We start from the raw sequence: 21,296 nt of genomic DNA, 5'->3' as shown, positions 1-21,296 counted from the left end.
CAGCCATGAAACTGCTCACAGTCTGTACATGAGCCACACTACCTCTCTCCATCTGTCTCCCCACCTATACTACTACGTAGCTATGACCATTTTGAGAATCTTGGAAACAAATTTTTAAAAACAGAAAAGAAAGGATTCTGGAACAAGTGCTTAATACTTAAAATTTTAAATGACAAGTTACAAATTGAGTATTGACAAACCGAATCTTCCTTTCTAAATGTCAGTTTTAAGCATTTAAATATATAATAGCAAAAAATTCTCACAAAATTAACAAAAACATAAACAATAAACTGGAATAAATTCAAAAATAATGCCCATGTTCTAAATGGAGAAACTTCAGGACTATACTGAGTGTTAAAGTAAGAGGTATGAATGTAGAGACATAAACATATTGCATGGAGGAAAGCAGTTTTGTAAAGATGTAAGTTCTCCTAAGAATAATTCAAAACTTACTAAAAACTCCCATGAAAATTCCAATCTGATTTTTTTTAACTTGAACAAAATATTTTGGAACTCTTCAGGAATAATAAAGTCATAATACTAGACAAGAAAATTTGGGATGGAAGAAAAGAATCAAAAAAAAATCAGACTGCCAGTGATTAAATAAATTTTTACAATATGTAAGATATGGTGCTGGAGTAAGGAAGGGAGATTGACAGAAAGGAACCATGAGTTCAAAAAGAGACTCTAGTGTATGTAATTATTTTGTACAGGTGGGATTTCAAATCAAAGAGAAAAGTATGAATTCAATAATTGTCCTGGGACAATCAGAATCACCTAGAAAGAATAAATTCTATTCCTGTCATAATGACCACAAGATAAATTGCACAAAGTGATGTAAATATTAAAAAGTACTAATAACAGCAAATACAACCCTTTGCTCTTATTAACTCAACTTCTCCTCACTATAACAAGTACTATTACAATCACCACCTTAGAGATTAAAAAAACCTACAGAAGAGATTTATTCCATTATAAGGAAGTATTTCTAAGAATGTCAAAGATAAAACCCATAAGGAAGACATTTACTATCTTAAGAGTAGTTTGAGCCACAACAAGAATAAAAAACTTTCTGAACAAAATGAAAGGAAAGAAATGACAAGAAAAAGCTCTGTGATACATGTTGATGAAGTCACGAAGTAAATTTTCATAACATACAAAGAGCTGTCACAAAGCAACAAGAAGCTCCCTCACTTAAATGTTTGCAAAGGACAAAATGAATCATTCATTTTAAAAAATTCAAAAGGCTAATGAGTGAAAAAAGCTCAAAACTTCACTGGTCATCAAATGCAAACAAAAACAATGAAAAAGCACTTTTGCTTATCATATTGGCGAATATTTTTAAGATATTCTAGTTAGTGTCCATCTGTGGGAGAACAAATCATAAGGGACTTTTTCAGAGGATGACATATCAATGGATATGTAAACTCTGAAAAACGTACATACACACTGACTCAACTCCACTTCCAGGAATCGTTTCCTTTAGAAAAAAAAACAATCAGTCCAAACAGATGTATCCATCAGGGCATTTACACAGCACTGTTTACAAAGGTGGGAAGAAAAACTGAAGTGAAATAATATCCAGCGATAGAGAATTGGTTACATAAGTAATTGTGCATTTTTTCATTCCCCAATGGAGAAGGAATTTCTAGAGTCACTTGAAAGGAGTCTGTGATGAATGTAAGTGTCACATCCAGGGACTAAATTTCCAGAAGCCTTAACTAAAGGAATATACATACAAGATCACAGGAATGTCTGTACAAGAAGGATGCAAGTCAAACATTCTTTCTGACAGTGGAAAGTGGAGAAAACTTAACTGTCCACCATTAAGACAATGTTACGGTAAATCAAGGCGAGCTGCGGGCGCTGAGGGAGCCGGCGTTTCGCCGTGGTCCAGGGCCTTGTCCACAGCACTCTCCCACCAAATGTGTCCGTGGACAAGAGACGAAACCCGCACATCAGGAGACCCCTCCAATCTATCTGAAAGGACCGGGTGAGTCTGGAGTGGGAGGACGTCTATGATATACCCCTGAGTGAATAAAGCGAGCTGCAGAAAAACATATAGTATGGTCTCATTTTTAAATAAATCATATATACACACACCTATACATTGATTTCTCATATGTGTATATATATGTATCTCATAGGCATAAAGGTCAAGAAATATATATACCAAATTTTCCACAGCTTTTACTCTCAGGAAATAATGGGAAGGGAGTTAGGGGCCTTCCTGTACCACCACAGTTCTCTTTTCAGTATTTCAGTTAAGTATACTTGGAATTTAAAAGTTTATTTAAGTCCGAAGTAAAATGGACGATGCATTCCTTAAGACAGAATGCTACACTGGTCATTAAAAATCATGCCAGGGGAGATAGAATATTGTAGAAAAACATGTAATAAGCCGAATGGAAAATGGAGATCTCCGCATAGTAAACAGGGACAGAGTGCTCACTGGTTTTTATGACAGAGCTGATACACACTGACGAAAAGAATAGAAAATAAATGTTAAATTGTTAATTATTATCTCTGAGTAGCGGGACCAGGATAGAATATTTTGCCCCTTTTTTCAGACTTATTATATTAAATGCAAATTATTTTTCATCAGAAAAAAGCATTTTTAGGCGTGTAGTACCACGCTTTGGGGAATAATACATGAATACTTACAGAAACAAGTAACTAGGAGACACCGCAGCAGCGCTACACAATGTAGAACGGGCGATCCTGATTAACATCGTGCAGTTACATAAGGACCCACAAAGTGAGAGCACCTGCTGTAACAGGGCGTGGCCCCCTTCTATTTCTCAGTTGTGTCTTCAGGTCTGAGGCAGTTCTGAGCACGGCCAGTGTCAGTGCTGGTGTCTGGATGGATGCTACTGGAGGTGAGGGCACCTGCAAGCGGAGAGGAAGAACAGAAGCCATCCTCTGCCTTTTCTGTCTTGTTTCTTTGTTACTTTAAAAGAGGGGAATAAATAAGATAAACTGTGTATCTTCCCTACAGAAATTTCAGTAATGAAACCGTTTTTAAAGTCTTCACAGCTTATATTCTGCCTATAACTGTCTTTTCAACAAAGCATCATATTTATTAAATGTGAATTGACTCAGTTAATTAACTCCCTGTTGAAACATTCTAGTAAAGAACATGAAATGCCGTATATAAAAGAACCACACCTGCAGTGACTAGCACAGCTGTCTTGACGGCAGTGCATTCAGCCCGCACCATCCTGTGGTCCTGAGCTCCTGATGCTGTTAAGAGAGCACGCTGCCGCCTCAGATGGAGAGATACTGTGAAAGAGTTTGAACTCTACAGTACTGACAAAACATAACTGACAAACCCCAGGCTCCTTTGAGGCTGTCATTTTTTGTTTCTGGCCAACCCCCGTCAATGAGCAGAACCACCCCATTCCCGAGCCATGGGACTCATGTGGGAAGCAGTTTTGGAGAAATTTCCAGGTATAGAATGTAACAAACTATACATAGATCTCTGAAAAAAGAAAAGATGCAATATTCTGATTTTGGAAGAAACTCAAAATATTCTCCTAAGCCTTAGTAGCTGGAAAGGCTGGGCATCTCCTAAGCCACTTATTTATTTCACAGCCAGTGAGCATCTCCCACAAACCCTGTTTCCCTGTGTCTGCTGGGAGCCTCAGGCACACTGTTGCTGTCAATCTTATAAGTCACAGGGCAGACGCGTGTTTCTCATGCCTGCAACCCTCACACAGGCTTGCCTCCTAGCCTCACTGTCTGAACTTGGCCCCATTTTCTCACCTGTTTATTTGGTATCTGTTCTTCTGTAAGCTGCCTGAAATGCTTTTTGGAACATGTCAGAAGATTCAGTGGGTAGATAAATGGACAGATGGACAGGTGAGAGATGGTCAGACAGACAAAGAGACTCCAAGAAAAGGGGAACAAAGAAAATTTCCTATGCAGAACCCTCTTCTAGTCAGGGAAGAAAACCACCACGGAGAAGTGTGAAGAGGCAGGTGGCTTAGGACTTTTTCCTGGATTCCATGAAAAGTCACACCAAGAGAGAGGGTAGAACTATAAATAATAAAAGAAAAAAGCATGCATGCTTGAAAAATATATCTACAATATGTACTTTCTAAAGAATAGATTCAAATCAGCACGGCCCAATAACACAATCCTTGGGTATTTACAGAAGTGAGAATCCCATCTCCAAACCACAAGGCATCCCTTCGGAGCACTAAGAGTCTACACGGGATGGTCTTAAAGCCGTAATCACAAAAGCGATGCTATCCTGCCCTTACGAGGAATGAGCAGCTGTGCTCGGGCTGCCCACGCGCCATTTACACCCCACAGCACCTCTAAGGGGGAGGGACGCCTAGCAAGCCCGTCTTTGCAGGACAGCAAACAAGTCCGGGAGAAGCTAAGCTGACCTAACATTTCTCCATCTCTCAGGACTGGTCACTCCAGAGCAGGACTCGAACTCGGATCCACGTATGTAATCACGTTACTACCTTGCTTTGCGTGATTTTTGTGTGTATAATACATTTGTTTCTGGCATGAAAGGATATTTAATTAATGATCGGTTGTCCTGTCTATCTCATTAGCTCACAATCAATGTTTATAGTGTTGAATTGTACTCTTTTTCCCTGGAGAAAGGAATGGAACGAGCGGGTGTTAGAATGAGGTGGGGCTCCATTCTTTATCTGGTACCTCATCTCATCCAAGTCCCCAACCAGGGAGAAGGAGCAAATGTTCTCTTCATCTTTTAAAGAGAGGGCTCCACTGATGGTGACTTTACTCCAAAACCAAGTCTGGGGAAAGGGCACATTCAGCAACCAGAGCAGTATCACCTGTAGGAAGGCGAAAACAGCTCACGGGAGGGCTCAGGGGGTCAGCCTGATTTAATTTCAATCGATAAAACAGTAACACACTCTAAAAATACTAGCATGCAATCGATTGGCTCTTTCTTGACATCTAGCAATTTTCCACAGCCCACATGTAAAATGATCGTGAACCAGTTAAAGGTAGTGTCTACAGACAAGAAAAATCAATGCCACAGGTAGACTGAAACCCAGGCTGGAGGAAAGGAAGAGAAAGGGCATAGTAAAGAAGTGGGGAAAGGCTGGGGAAATAAAATCATCACAAGGACTCTCAAGCATCATCCAACAATCATACAATCATTCAAGAGAGAGAGAGAGTTACTGAGGTCCTATTCTGTGCAAATTGTAGAGCGGGTGAAGCAAGAGCGCAGCGACCATTGTGGCAGCAAGTGGCGGGGCTCAAATACACTTCTGATTCTGTTACCTTGCACACTTGTCCTCAGTATAAAGGCAAAAAACAAAAAGTAAAATAAAACTCTGTAAACTCAAAGCATTGTTGAAAAAAAAATTAAAGAAGACCTAAATAACTGGACAGACACACCACGCATATTCCTGGATCAGATGTCAGAGCTCTTGGAATGGCAGTGCTCCTCAAAGCGATCCGTATATTCAACATGGTCTCGATCACAATCCCAGCGGGCGCCTCTGCAGAAACTGACGAGCTGCTGCTACAATTCATATGGGAATTCAAGGGTCTCAGTAACCAAATCGTACTTGAAAAAGAAGAACAATTTAAGAGGACTTGTAATTCTCAATTTCAATCCTTACAACTGTATCTCCAGGTGAGATTAGAGGCCATTGTGAAGTTATTACTGTGTTTATCCTTATTTTCTAAATTCTCTACAATGAAAATAACTGTTACAATAAAAAGAATAAAAAGTAAGGTTTATTTTAAAATATACACACCGATTCACTCATTGGGAAAAAAATATTTTAACTATAAAGAGGTAAACAAATATCTAGTGAAAAAGGACTACTTAAAAACAAGAGTGTATTTACATTTTTCATTAATTGAAAACTGAAAAGCACAAACACATCAAGTTTCTAGGGAGACCGATGCAACAAATTAAGTTATTTTCAAAAATTCTAATTGAACAATGAAAACTCAAGAAAGGGAAAATTGTGATTGACACCCAAGTGCAAACACATGGAAAGCAAAGGCCTAGAAATCACAGTTCCTTTAACTCTGATACTAACACAATAGAAGAGGAAATTCCTCACTAAGGGGACAGTGGAATCCCATGCATAAGACAGCATACACAGTACAAACTGCACTAGAATCTGAGGTGATTTTCTTAGAAGAATTGCAAAGTTACAACATTGCTGAAAAACTATAAAAACACTGACAGACAGATTAAAACACACAGTCATATATATTATATAGAAACATATGAAGTCTACTCCCATGTTGCATAGAAATACAAACATATTTGTTCATTTATGGGCACTGAATATTTTATCCCAGGTAGAATATTTCAACTAAAACAAATAATCAATAATACACACCTCTTGTCAAATCTACTTGATAAGTTACTCTGCTATGTAACCATAATTTGTCTAAGATAGATCTAAAATTAGTGAAAAAGATCTTTGTATGGTTTCTTGAACTCTTCTCAAATTTCCAAACTTAATTTTAAAATAGATCTGAGCAGTATTTCTATATTAACTTTTCCCCCGTGAAATGAACAACACAGTCTGTTGTCAAAATTCTGTCCTTAGAATGATTCACAAGCACCGTATCCTAACAAAACTGCTGGACAGCAAGGCAATATCCAGACACTGTGACCAAACAAATGAAACACAAGGAAGACAGTGACCCTATTCTGGAGGGCTTACCGTATGTTTCAACACCGGGTATTTATTTGATTGGTTTGATTTGTTAGCAAAATAAAATCAATCAAGTACTTTCTTCTTTAAGCATTCTGTAAAGTCATGACTCTGTTGTTAGTGTCATGAGAAGGAAAGACTAAAGCAAGACTTCATTAGGTCAACTAGCAACAGCCATCACTGTGGAGTGAGTAATATAGAAGTTAACTGATAGCAATGCTTCTGCCTACAAGAGACCTAAAATAAACCTACACTGATCTCTTTAAGGAAATGAGGAGATGAGGCCCCAATGAGAAAAACAAAAACTAACAAGAAATCAAAAAAGTAAAGGCTTTTTCATTAACGGTTCCAGGAAGGAGTGGAGCATGGTGGTGAGGATCACAGATACTTGGGACAAACATGAGGGTCTGAATTCCAACAGCACTGTGTAGCTTTGACACTGATATGTCAGTGAAATTTTCTGAATCTCAGTCTCCTATCCATAGACTGGGGACAACAACAGCACCCGTCTCCTAGAACGGTCCTAATAATTAAGTTATTTTATATATAAAAGGTTAAATAAAATACCTCAGATATTAAATATTACCACAAAAGCACAAGGAAAAAAGAAAGCAGAGATAAATTGGAGTTCATCAAAATTAAAAACTTTGCTTCAAATGACACCATACAGAAAGTGAAAAAACAACACACAGGAGAAAATTTTTTCAAATCATTTATCTGATAAGGAATTTGTATCTATAAAAAAAAAAAAGGACCTCCTACAACTCAACAATAAAAAGGCAACTCAATTAAAAAATGAATAGAGGATCTGAAAAATATTTTTCAAAGAAAATATACAAATGGCCAATAAGCACGAAGAAACGATGTTCAATATCATTAGCTCTAAGGGAAATCAAGTCAAAACCACTAGGAGAAACCGCTTCACACTCACTACAATAGGTTATAATCAAAAAAAGAGTAACAAGCACTAATGAGGACACAGAAGATGCAGAGGTCGCAGCCGTTGCTGGTGAGGATGTAACACAGCCTGGCCACTTTGGAAAAACGCCTGGCAGGTCCTTAGAGAGTTGAACATTTGGTTTCTGAATGACCAGGCAATTTTGCTTCCTGAGCACACACGTAAGAGAACTGAAAACAAATGTTCATATAAAAACTCCTACAGGAATATTCACGGCGCCATTACTCATCACAGCCAAAAAGCAGAAACAACACAAATGTCTATCACGTGATGAATGGGTAAACAGAGGGGCCCAGCCATACAGTGGAATATTATTCAGCAATAGCAAGGCATAGAGTACTGACCCAGGCCACAACTTGGACAAATATTGAAAACGTTACTCAGTGTGAAAGAAGTCAGTCACAATAGATGGTTCCACTTACATGAAGTAACTAGATTTACATGAAATTTCCAGCACAGGCAAATCCACAGAGAGAGAAAAGTGGCTTTCTGGGGCTGTGGGAGGATGGGGAAGATGGGAATGTCTGCATATGCGTAAGGGGCTTCCTGTTGGGGGTATGAAAATTTTCTAAGATTGACTGGGATGAACAATTCTGGGCATAGAGTAAAAACCGCCGTACATTTTAATGGGTGAATTGTTATTAAAACTGGTAAGAACAAAAGCACCTCCAGCCAGTTACCTTCCCATAGTAAATGCAAATTGCTAAATTTTATTACAGGAAGAAGAAACTGCCCTCAGCATGAAAGCAGGAGTTCAGCAAATGTGAGTTAACTGAAATTGGAAAAGAGCATTTCACTTGAAACAGTTGATGAGTGTACACAAATTATTAAGACATGACAAGGAAAATCAGTTTGACATCACGAAGAAGCATTCTGCTTCAAATGCAGATCAAGGATTCGGCAAGCCCAGCTGCTACAAATGACCAGAGAAGTAACCTTGTTCTTTAAACAAGCGCCAGAGCCAACAAGGGAATAATGGTGAGGAAAGCAGGCGGCCGAAAATCTGGAACAGTTTCCTAAAAATACTTTCTCCACTGAAAATTCAAAAACAAAATGAAAGTGATGTGATGTTGTGTTGACCTCACGTGAATGGGCTTCCTTCGGTGCTCGACAGTTTTGTAACCCCGAATGAGAGACTCAGGGGAATCATCATGGCTCCTGGGAGTCACCAAATGACTGCCCACCAGCTCGCTGACCACCATCACAACTGCCAGGGTTGAATTGCAGAGAAGAGACCAACTTCTGAAAGGCACAGGAAATATAGACAAGGGAAGAAAAGGCTGCAGTCAGTCCTGGGACAGAGGCCTTCTGAGCAGAGGCCAGAAGGCTGCAGGTGAACATGAGTGGCCCTGGGGCAGAAAGGGACCACGGGGGAGCAGACCTCAATTCTCTTCTCTCTCTCCCTCGGGTAGGAGAGATAAAGTCTGCATCCTTCTCACCTGGAACTGTGGGTTCTGGCTGGCAAAATTCTTACCAACATGGAATGAATTACTCAAGACTGTGGAAAAAGGAAAGAAAGCGAGAGGGATTAGGGAGCCAACTCCAAGAACCTCTCAAATGCTCCCATATTTATTGTGTATAATCAAAGGAAATAGTCTTTAACAGTTGTGTGATAGTAAGGAGGAACTTCGTGAAAGATGGGATGAGGCAGAGATTGTAGAATCCGCAATGAGTAAAAAGGCTTAGTTTACCTTTAGGGGAGACATGGGGAGAGGGGAACAAGATAAATTCTTTAGATATCTTCATTACAAAGCAGACCACCAGATCAGCCAGGTCCCTGTTTTGGGAATAATGTACTATTTAACAGCAAGCACGCCCAGCGTTTATAGCTGAGTGCCTGGGTCATTGCTGTGCAGAAATCTTCCACGCAGGTCCGCACAGGTAGAAGTGCCACAACGTGCTCAGAAAATATACCGTCAGCACCCCTGGGCTCCCATGGACTGGTTTCAAATTAACCAAACTCATGAGAGACTGATGCAAGAAAACCAGAAATTTAATTTATTAATGTAACAGGAGATGTGAAACTACAAACCAGACTGAAATATCAGAGTTCAACCATGAGTACAGATTCTCCTCAACAGCCCAATCACAGGCAGGCAGTCACATGACAAGAGTGGACAGAAGCAGAACAGGAAGGGTTTCTAGATTAACTCAATGGACTAAATTTCTGTTATACGAAAAGATCTGCTGCCCAGAAGACATTTAACGCCAATCACAGTGCACTGTCCGTGGACTGTGGCTGAGACACGACTGTGAGCACCTGTGTATCTCTCCTTTCCCTGTCCTTTCTGGGCTAAGTGATGCACAGAGGTACAGAGATCCAGGGATGCAGATACCTCTAAACACCCAAAGCCCATCCCTGGGAGCCTGGAAACCAGACTGCCAGGGTTTAAATACCAGCTCTGTCACTTACTAGCTCTGTGACTTTGGCCAACTTACTTACTCTCTCCGTGCCTCAATTTCCACATTGTAAACCTGGGATAACTATCAAACCTTCCTTACTCACTTGTTGTGAAGATTGAAGGATTCATTTCTGTAAAACGCTCAGAAAAGAATGTAGCACATTTTTGGTGCTCAACAAATGTGAATTTAATAAGAAAGTGATTTACAAATCTCCCTTCTAATCATCTTCTGTGTTTCATGGCTAGTCTGAGTCCCAAAGGAAATCCTTATTTCCCCTCTTATAAAATCTTGGGAAGCACCCTTCTGTTGCATCCCACCACCTGTTTAAACTGAAGGAAGGGATGCCTCCTCCACAATCTGGTCCATGGAGAGTGTTTTTCCCTTCACACCCCTGACACCTGGACAACGCCTAGCCCTCCTCACACTAACAGATTGAGGTGTGAGTCCGGATCGACAAGCAGGGCATATGAAACCTTACCTTTCCCTCCAGTGTTGACCACCCTTGGGAAGCACCCGGGATGCTCAGCTCCATGGCAGGGCAGCCCTGTGCATGATGGGGCAGATCCTCTTAAGGGAAGGCTCACTGTGGCCCAGAGCTAACTGGGACTGCATGAGTCTCTAGTTCTGGGGCACAGTATCATGACACGCATTTTCCCGCAGCCCTGAAGTTCATGGAGAACGTTGCTTCATCAGTAATACAGGAGCCATTTATCGCCTGCCTGTTCTTCTGTGTCATCTCTCAGTTGGCTGCTGTAGAAAACATGTGTATAGGTATTGGGTCCCCTTAAGCCCCAATATATATGAAGTAACAAAAAATTCTGTGGCTTAACATTGGTTCAAGGCGACTGTGTAACTGTCCTGACCCTGCTGATGCTAAATTATGGGTATAGGAACTATGGAACCTCCTCAAATATCTTTCAGCATAAAACCAGCTTTTCTTATTTTCCTGTTTCTTAGTAACTGCCAAAGACTGTAAAATGATGGCTTCATACAAAACAGGAGCTAAACTTTATGAGCCCTTTGACATTCCCACTGTGCTAAACACTTTACATAATTTCTAATTCTCACAATTCTGCAAAGCAGATACGAGCGTCCCCATCTCACAGACGAGGGAATAACTCAGAGCAAACTGACTCAGGCTCACGTGGCTCAGTGGCAGCACGTGCACGCAAACCCAAGACAAAAAACTACACCCCTTCTTATATGTACAAAATCACCTCCCAACAAATGATACACAGCTGCTGGGTCAATACTCAGGGAACTCAGTACACTTTTCAGCTTTAAGGTGCTCCAGAGGCCGCTCTTAGCTGCTTTATAAAATTCCGGCTCACTGGTTGCTAACACTGGAAGAAAAGACCCATTTTGCCATTGTTTGCACAGCAAGTCTGAAATGTTCACAGCGAGATGACAGAATAAGTCTAAGACATAAGCAGAATTTTTCCAGGTAGACAGACATAATGGACATTGTGCTATTCTGAAGCACTAAGCAACGGAATCAAAACAAAATAACATTTGTTAAACCTTCTTTTGCAAAAGGAATATTAAGAATGTTAGAAGGTGCAACAGCACCACCTATGGCTAAAAACACCTTCCAGGTTGCTGGGAAAGATGCAACACAAAAATTGCCTGTTGGATCAGAAAGAAGAATCAGATAATTAAATCTTATGTAGCACATAGTGCACTTTGCTTCGGGGAAGGGAGGTGTATTCAGTATTTAATCTGACATTGCTAATACTCCTGAATATAAACAAAAGACACAGGCTCATGGAAACTTCTTAGTAGAGGAAAGAATCCAGTCCAGCCACTTCATTTTACAGGAGGGGAGACTGAGATCTGGGATCTGTCCTCCTGGCAATCAGCAGCAAATCTCTTCTAGGCCTCATGTCTTGCACTGTAGCAAAACCCAACTGATCTGTACTAGGCCTATATTCATAAAAGTCACGTCTGTATTTTTCCAACAGTAATTAATCTAGGTATCTTGCAAAATACTTCTCAAAGAGCCAGGAAAGCATACAAGTGTATTGAAATTCAAAAACATTTATTTGCACATTAAAACAGCATGAGCTTTATATTATTAAAAAAAGTGACATGTCAAATCAATGTTTTGATATTTTAAAACCTAATAAGAGTGCAGAAAAATAAATCAAAATTTTCTTTAATCACAAAAGAGAGAAGCTTATTCCCTGAAAGTGATCAATGTAGATTTTTCTAAACTTAATGGTTCTGGTCTGATTCCTACGAATTTAAATGTCTGAGTGGATGGTTACACGGCAACATGAATTCTGAGTTGTAACAACACACATTCTGTGTAAATAATATTCAAGGCCGTCTGCTTAAGGTGATTTAACTAGTCCCTGTCTCACTAGAATGATAAAGATTTCATTAAAACTTCATACTGCACACACACACACAAAACCCTGAATCCTTGTTACTTTAAGCCATATTCATATATTCATAAATATGCATATTGAATATGCATCAGAAACAAGCCACCCTCTTTAGTATTCAGAGTTGATCCTTCTAAACTATCTGTCCTTGTGACAGCATATTTTTATAAGCAGCTCTTGGGTGCTTCATATACAAGGCGTCCACCTCTCACAGTCAAACAAGGTAAAGGGCATCACTCAAATTTCACAAATGAGGAAATGTACTTAAGCCATGAAAACAACTTACATATTCATCATCAGGAAAGAAAAGAGTAAAGATTTTACTTACAATATTCACTGACAAAACTTTCCTCCATACTAAGACTACATAGAACAAATTCAGTCTTTGTAAATTTTTCTGTCAATAAGCACCACTAGAGAAAAACAAGCAACATAATTAGCAATGGTTGGACTTTAAAAGCCCACTCCAATTTTGCACTATAATCATTTTTAATGTTTTGATTTTAGTGTTTACAGAGCACTAAAATAAAAAAATATAAAGTTTTTAACTCATTGCCTGAGAAAGCAACATTTGTGAAAATGTACAATTTTAATTTATGCCACTCTGTCTAACATTCTCACTGGTGTCTCTCCTTTGAAGGCTTCATGAAGCTGAGATCGCTAAAATCGTTCATTTATGGACTCACAGGAGTTCGGGAAACCACTCAACTTGGGGCTGATCAGAGGAGCCATTGAGAATGCATCCTGTCCAGCCTGGGTTCCAGCCCTGAGCCTGCCAGCGCCAGCTGCGTGAGATTTGGGACAAGCTGCCCCATCTCTCAACCCCTCAGCTGCAGAAAAGGAGACACTGATACCTACCCTTAAACACCTGCTATGAATTAAAACATGAGGAAAGCATTTTAGCCTTAGGTAAGTGTCCACTCAGAGCAAGCTTGGTCATTATGATGATGAGGATTACTTTTAATAAGTTAAGGCAGACCAAAAATTAGAAATCACCATAAAGGAGAAACATTTTATGTCAATGAGCATTTCCTTTTGAATGGATTGCAGAATGTTCCATTGATTTTTTTAATAAATCAAATTTTGTCCACTAATTATAGATTTACAGGTTCATGGACAAGTCTCCAGAAAAAGAATTAGAGGTCACTAACCACTGCATACAAAGAAAGTAAAGTTTAAAAAAATCAGGGGGGAGATTATACCTCACTTGAGAGAGTATGTGCTCAGCATGCATGCGGCCCTCAGTTCAGACACCAGTAACTCCATTTAAAAACTTTTTTTTTAAGAAATGGAGAATTAACTCAAAAAGGTGGAGGAATGCAGAACTTTTTTAGAGAATCAACTCAGATTTAAGATGGGGAAAAAATTATCCATTTCTCACAGGAAATCTTGAGAACTATGTAAACCGGATCTGAGTTGTCTAATCTTTTAACATTATTCATGAATTCATATTACCAAGTCTTAAAACTGCCTGATAACCCACAGGGGTGATTCTAACCATAACAGCTGCAAACACGGATCGAGCTCCGGCTACGAATAGTCTGTTCTGCCATCTCTGCCCCTGAGGCCTCACCAGGCTGGGAGCACTAAATTCGGTCATTCATGAGCATCACGTGTAAGTCCTCCCTTTCTGCTTCTCACTCCCCCCTCACCAAACCCTCTGAGGGAAGCACTGTTATCATCTTCCCCAACCGAAGATAAGGCCACTGAGGCACAGAGACTAAACCTGCTCCAGGTCACATCGGCAATAAAGGACGTCTATAATTCTGCTGTTCTATTATTGACAAAGGAATCTGACATATCAATTCAAGGGAGACTGTTAAATAATCAAGTCTGTCAGGTCTTCACCTCAAAGAGCAGATACTATAGATTCCTGACGTAGGATGAGGCTGCCGCCACATACTGACTCAGCTTGAAATTAATATCCAAGATGAAGCAGCGGATACATGTAAATATTCACGACTGTCAACTCCGCTCTCGGGTCTGGGCCCTTCAATGCCTGAACGGGGGTGAAATCCCCACCCGTGTCAGGGAGGGAAGCGCAGTTCTTCCGGGACTCACCCAGGATTCACGGGCTGTTTCCCCCCAACAGGCTGTCCTCAACTATTAAAAAGCTCTCAAGAATTTTACACCATGCAAAACTAAAAGACGTTTCTGCAGATGGAGCACTTTCTCAGGCTTAAACCTTTTTTGCCTACACTCAGCATGTGGGAAAATAACACATGACTCTGCAAAGTCTCTGACCCTCACCACTCACAGGAGTAGAATGGCCTCAGCACAAGATGACTCTTCACGGATGAGAACAAAATAAAGCCGCCCCCAACCACAGGCACTCCCAGAGACAGCGCTCAGCAGTCTTCTGCACACTCACGGTTGTGCAGCCCTCACCACCATCTATTTCCAGAACACTTCATCATCCCATAAGAACACCCATGCCACTAGCAATCACTCCCCAACCCCCCTCCACCCAACCCCTTGCAACCATCACCTGCCCTCTGCCTCTGCATGTGCCTATTCTGGGCATTTCAGATCACTGAATTCAACAATATGTGGCCGTTTGTGTCTGGTTCCTTTCACTTAAAGTGCTGTTATCAAGGCTCGTCCAGGTTGAAGTGGTATCAGCATCTCTCTTTTTTTTTTTTTGAAAGTGTTAAAGTTTATTAGAAGGTGGTAAGTACTATCAAAAAGAGTAGAGAGGAGCATAAGTGATTGGGTTTCAAAGGGAAAAGGGCGGGTTGAGCAGTCAGTGTGGACTTCCCAGAGCAGGTGGCCTTTTTCATATTCCCCTTTATTTATTTTTTCTTTTTTATTCACTTTTACGTCTGAATAATGTTCCACTACATGGAGATACTACATTCGGTTCATCCATTCAGCAGCTATGTATGGACGAGCTCCAGACGAATGAGTGTAAGAGGTGACTAGGCAGGGATGGCATTTAAGCAAAGGGCAAGATGTGCTTTCAAAAAAAAAAAGCCAACAAACAGAGGCACAAGGAAATTCAGCGCGTTTCTGGGAAAGTGCATGCTTGCTTCACGATGACTGCCGTGCAGGGCTGGGGGGGGAGTGACAGGAGACACAATGAGGGAGTCACCTGAGAATATTCCCCATGCAAGCAGCTCAGCCAATTCTCCTCCCTCATCCTGTATTTTAGAGCCATTTTTGATAGGTTTTCTATTTCAAGTAACAGTACTTAATTACACATCTGATCATCTGCATCAGATCACCTTACCTCCAAGACACAGAAAGTCATTCACTGACTGGAGCAGCTCCAAGACATAAAGGTGATGGACCAGGGAGTCCTGCAGCATCCCGGCCTGCAGGCACAAACCCCCACATGTTCCATGGTGATGTCCGGAAAGTAAAATGCATGGAAATATCTCACTGCTTGTGCACGATATCTGCCCCCAAATTGCCCCAAAATCATGCTGGCAAAGCACTACTGAGCCCTTTCAATACAAAAAAAAAAAAAAAAAAAAAAAAAGAGAGAGAGAGAGAGAACAGAAAAGAAAAGAATAAAGCTAAGAAGGCAAATTTAGGGTCTTCCATTGAAAACCAGCAACCATCACTGCCAGTAACTCAGCTGGAATGGTCCTGACTTCAAAAACCACTGCGCAGTTACATTGCAAACGTGATAGACATATATGTATTCCACGTAGATGATATTACAGTAGGATTTTTCTTTTCGAAATTTCCAGTTGCAACATTAACACAAGAAAGATTATGTTTCAGCTTTAAAAAAATCAATTATTTTCCACTTTCTTAATTTTGAACCTATTATTATTTTATAAAGGGTGCTATGCTGCAAATTATAAACCAACTATTTGGCTTCTGCCAACAAGACCTTTATGACTTCCCTATTTCAGAGCAAGATTTAATGATGCTTTGAGAAGTGGGGCCTGGGGCGCTCACTAACAGCTCTTTAAATACTGACAAGGATGTGCTATTTAAGTAATGCAAAGGCTCTAACTCTACATTAACTCAGAAACCAAAGAAACTACACCAAAGCCTTACTTTATCATTTTTAAATTTTGCTATTCTTTTGAATTTTAAATTTCTTAAAAGATAAGATTTTTTTTTGAGAAACACAGCAGCTGTATTAAATTTCCTCTCACCAAGAAAGCAATCTTTATCAAGAATAAATACCCCTATGGAAATCCAAAAGACGGGACGTTTCTAGCTAAGTTAACATGCAGATCTCAACACAAGACTAAATCCTATCATATCTCTCTCGAACGAGCTCAACAATGTCCTGTGCTACCCTGAAACTTAGCTCTTCTCTTCCAAATGTTGGCTGAGCTAAGATCATCACACAATGCAGGGAAGAAGAGAAAAGTCCACCTGGTTGCATCCGTTTTCTTCCAGCCACAAGGTGCCGCTAGGGGGTCCCCGTTAATAAGCTCTCCCCATGAGGAAATCCGGCATCCACACTGCCCCTGCCGTCCCCAAGCAGCCCCGACGCCCCGCTCCCACTGGTGGCCCCCAAGCCTGTCAATGGTCTTCTAATGACCCTCCAAGTTGATGGCACTTTCCCCCTCTTCCCTGCTTCACACACACACACACAAACACACACACACATACACACACACACACACACACACACACACACACACACACACACACATGGAACCAGGACAGCCTTCCCAAAGCACAAATTTGATTACATTACCCCCACTTCAAACCCTTCAGAGGCTCCCTGGTGGAGTTCTAGCCCCACCCCCGACGCTGCTCGCCCAGCCTCACCTCAGTACCCAGGTCCCCAATGACCTCAGGCGCCCCCTGAACTGCTGCTACTTCCCACTTGCCTCCAAGCCCATTTTGACTGTTTGTCAAGGGAGCCTTCCTTCCCTCGAACCTCTACACTTTGGGTTAGGTGCCCCTGCTGTGTTCCTAGAACATTCTACGCTAAGACAACTTCTGACAATGCTAAACTCTCAAGAAGCAATACATTTTGCTTACTACTGTGAGTCCACCCTCTCTCCCCTGGACACTCAGAATTGCATGTGTTATGAATAAATGAATGAAGGGGTGGGTCTCAAAGGGACGGGCAGAGCTGCTCTCGCCCACCCCGACCCCTTCTTTCTGTAGAACATCAGAAGCAAAACCAGGAGTACCTCTCCTGAGGGTCAATTTCTGCTGACACCATTCACTGCCTCTTCTGTGTCAATTCTAGTAAAAAAACAAGCTCCTCCTAAGCCCTCCATCCCTAGGCCCACTCCAGTGTCCTCCCAAGCAGGGGCACCCTCCACCCTGGACCACACAGTTCACTCTCCCCGAGTCCCCACCCCACAAGCCTCCAGGCCTCTACCCGGGCTGCTACTGCAACCTGAGTCACCCTCTTGATTCCTTCTCCTGGCTGACTCTTACTCTGTCCTCATAACTGAATGTAGAGCCCATTTCTTCAAGGAAGCCCTCTCTGATGATGTCCTTTAGCTCTTGGCTGGGCTCCCTCTAAAGCAGGACTGCTTGGCGACCAACTGGTGTTTGTCCACCTGCTCCTCTGAGACCATGAACTCTTGGAGGCCACGTGGAAAAAAGGAGTGGGACGATAAGAGGGGTGGGAAGAGCAAAAAGCAAAATCACAGCCCAAGTCCCAGATTCAAGGATTCTGTCTCAGAAGAAAAGAATAAAATGTTTAATACGTATGTCATTTGGCTATGATTTTTGTGGCTCATGGAAAGCAAGAGGTTGGTGTTCTAGTCTAAAATCCAAGTTACATGCAAAGAAATGTACATATTCATATCCAAAGTAAACCAGAGCTGCTCAACAACAGTTTGCAGTTAAAATCAAAGGAAATTTGATAAAGGCAATCTCTCTCTCTCTCTCTCTTTGTTTTTTTTTTTTTGTATCATATAGTTGTAGAAGTATTTGTATAACTAAGTGATGGCTACAGCCTATGATTCTGCACTGGAGTGTTTGGGGCAGAGGAAGCCCAGATTACATGCACTGTGTAAATGCAATCACACCAACACACTGACAGGTGCCCTACTGGCTCAGCTGAAGTTCCAAAGCAGACAACATTACGATGCAAGACAGCTCTCATTACAAAGTAAGGAATGCAATGTTCTGTACTCAATTACTTACGTTATATGGGCCATTAAGCGATAGTGCATCTTGTCTAATGAAACCCCAAAATAAATTGTTAACGTCGAATTTCTCCATCTGACCTTTATTTACTAACTTTGGATATCAAACCCTCACTTCATACAGAAAGCTCAGACCTACGGTGCAGCAGGTTACATCCCGTGGAAGAAAGCCTATCAAGGGAGAACTGGAGAGTTTCCCTTCAGAAGCTGCTAAGTCTGGTTTTGCACCTGTACGTCATTTGCAACCACGTCATCGTCAAAAGAGTAAGACCTTACCTCTGTGGGGCGAAAAGCACTGCGGTGCTTCTGAACAATTAAAGAACACTGAGATTTGGGAAAGAGTCCTGAGGCACTTAAATCGTACTTTTTGTGAAAGGCTCCAAAACTGACCCAATTCACCAATCCAGGTACAACATGGAGGTACCGGAATTAGTAGAGAGAACATGCCCTTGAAGTCTGACAAGGCCCTGCTTGAATCCTGCTACAGCATTTACTAGCCGCGAAATGGACCAATTCCTTAACCCCTCTGAGAAGCCTTCCCAATCTGCAAAAGGGGGCTGCCACCGCCCACCTGGGAGGCACGGATGTGAATGCAACACGCAAGTAGTGCGGCCGACTGCTACCTGACACGAGACCTGGCTAGATTCCCTCTGCTGCCCTTCTTCCCATTTGAACTTGCCCTGTTCCCCCTGGTAAGGGTCAAGCCCCTGACCAGACTGCCCGATTCTTCTGTGTATCCACGGATACATGTCTTACCCTTAGGAGGCCAGAAAAAGAACTATCTCCTCCAACGTCACTATCAATGTTCTTAAGAGTCTGGGTTTTTTAAACTCTATTTTGCAGGGAGACAATACCAGAACTGTCCAACCACCATTCTCCACTTTGGCTCCTTCTCACCTCAAATCTTCTGTCTGCTGGCCTTTTGTTCGTGGGAAAGAGAGTCCGCTAGGGTGGAGACTCCCTAGGCCTCTGTCCCTCCCTCACAGGTGAGTGTGACTATATTCTCAACACTCCCCACTCCGACTCCAGCTTCCGAAGAGGTTCCCCTCCTGGAACATGCAGCCACTGCTTCATCCCCAGACGCGCACGCGTGGCCACAACCCTCCATTCAGATTTCTTCCTGGGTGGCCCTGCCCACCCCCAAGACCCTTAAGGATAAATGCCATTGCTCTGAAAATCCCAAACGCCACTGAGTGACACGCCAAAGCTGCATGGTCTGGGCTTTCCTCCAACCCAGGCACAGCCCTGACCCGCCTCAGCCTCAGTCTGCACCTCTCGAGATGAGCTCATCCACCTGCACGGCTGTGAACACCAGCTAAGAATGACGACTCCCAACGTGTATCTGTGGTCCTGCTCCTTCAACTGAGCCCCGGGGCCATAGACCCGAGTGCCTCTTTGAAGTCCTAACTTCGATGACAAATGGAATCTTAAAAATGCCTCATGTCCACCATTTACTCTAGAGTTCGATTGCTGGCAGGTACCTCCCAGGCTCCCGATTTTAGTAACAGACCCAGAACCCACCTAGGTGTTTGAGGTCACATTCAATTTCCCCTGTTCCTCCGCCCGGCCCTGCCCTGGAATCAGTCTTGTCATTTCTATTGCTAAGCCAAACTCAAGTCTGGTTCTGCAAGGACCACGGATGGAACCTCACAAGCTGACAGCAAGGTGCAGTGCGTCACAGTCCTCCGAAGAGAGCTCCCTGGAGGGGGAGGCATCTCCTGCCGCTGGTCACCTCAGAAGGCACTGGATTCTCACAAAGGAGGCCCAGGAGAAGGGACTCAAGGTTCTCCTGTGGTCTGAACATTGAAGGGCCCGAGGTTTGGGGGAGTTCCTAGTTAGCAGACACACCTGCCAGTGAGCAGATGAAGATGGGGGAACCCAGGCAAGGCTGTTCTCACTCCGACCCCTGGGCTATCGGGAGCCACGGGAAAGGCCTGTGAAGGGCACAGCCCAGCCTTCACAGATCCCAGCCTGCATTTGCCAACCCAGAGAGCCTAGACTCCTACTTGCGATTCTTGTGTTCTGTTCCCCCCCAGAATGTGATGGGCTCTTTCAGAATGTCTGGCCTGTCTCAAGCGAGACCAAGTCAGTGAAGGATGAAGTGTCCACAATTGGACCAAGGCATGAAAGGTGAAACAAGGTCTCTTGGCCAGCATGACGGTGGTGGCCAAACCCTTCCCCCGGGTGAGATGAACCAGGGTGTGGGTGAGAATGCAAGGTCACTTCACAGCTGACTAGGGTGTTGGAGACTCACTACCGCAAACTAACGACACGGCCGTCAGTGGTGGACGTCAGCTGCAACAGACACGGAGTCAGCTATTTACTGCCATCGTGGGTTAATAGTAAAGGCTGGTGCAGGGAGGACTGCATGGCTGCTGAGGCAAACCACAGACCCGGCTCTGAATGCCCACCGGATGGAGCAGAGAGGAAGCTACAGTCCCCTTTAGCGGTCCCTATGTCCACCAGATCCAAGTGAGCCAGCTACTTAGGAGAAGGCCATGTTGTTCTGATACTCAGAAAAACCAGCCTCGTAAAGGGAAAATAAGAGTGGCATGGAATTTAGACCCGCTCCTGCCTCTCTATGAAGGCAAAGTAAGTTAAATGGCACCGGGAAGGTGAATGAAAAAACAAAAAACAAAAAACCGGTGACTGCTTCTTCCAACAGCATCCCCTGCAGCTGCTCACCCCCGAGACTGCCACTTTCTCACCAGTGACCGCCGGCCAGGAAGCTCCGTCACGCACGTCACACAGCGACAGCCCTGAACCGCGTGCCAAGCACGTTTGTCGAAAAGCC

The 21,296-nt window shown here is 42.5% G+C and overlaps 1 protein-coding gene across 2 annotated transcripts in view; it reads right to left on the bottom strand.

The window, feature by feature from the left end:
- LOC141579566 (uncharacterized) overlaps positions 1–21,296 on the bottom strand; it is a 145,890-nt gene that overhangs the window by 91,706 nt on the left and 32,888 nt on the right. The window contains exons 18-19 of one of the 2 annotated variants that reach the window (XM_074376182.1): positions 3,169–3,282; positions 2,665–2,889 (exon numbers count right to left, since the gene is read on the bottom strand). The exons of the other annotated variant lie outside the window; for it this stretch is intronic. The gene's annotated coding sequence lies outside the window, so the exon portion shown is untranslated. The remainder of the gene's footprint in view (positions 1–2,664; positions 2,890–3,168; positions 3,283–21,296) is intronic. 2 annotated transcript variants of the gene reach the window in all.

The sequence above is a fragment of the Camelus bactrianus genome, chromosome 2 (assembly GCF_048773025.1).
Source record: "Camelus bactrianus isolate YW-2024 breed Bactrian camel chromosome 2, ASM4877302v1, whole genome shotgun sequence".
NCBI classification, from domain to species: Eukaryota; Metazoa; Chordata; class Mammalia; order Artiodactyla; family Camelidae; genus Camelus; species Camelus bactrianus.
The sequence above is the reverse complement of the archived record's forward strand: the minus strand, read 5'-3'. Positions and strand labels throughout refer to the sequence as shown.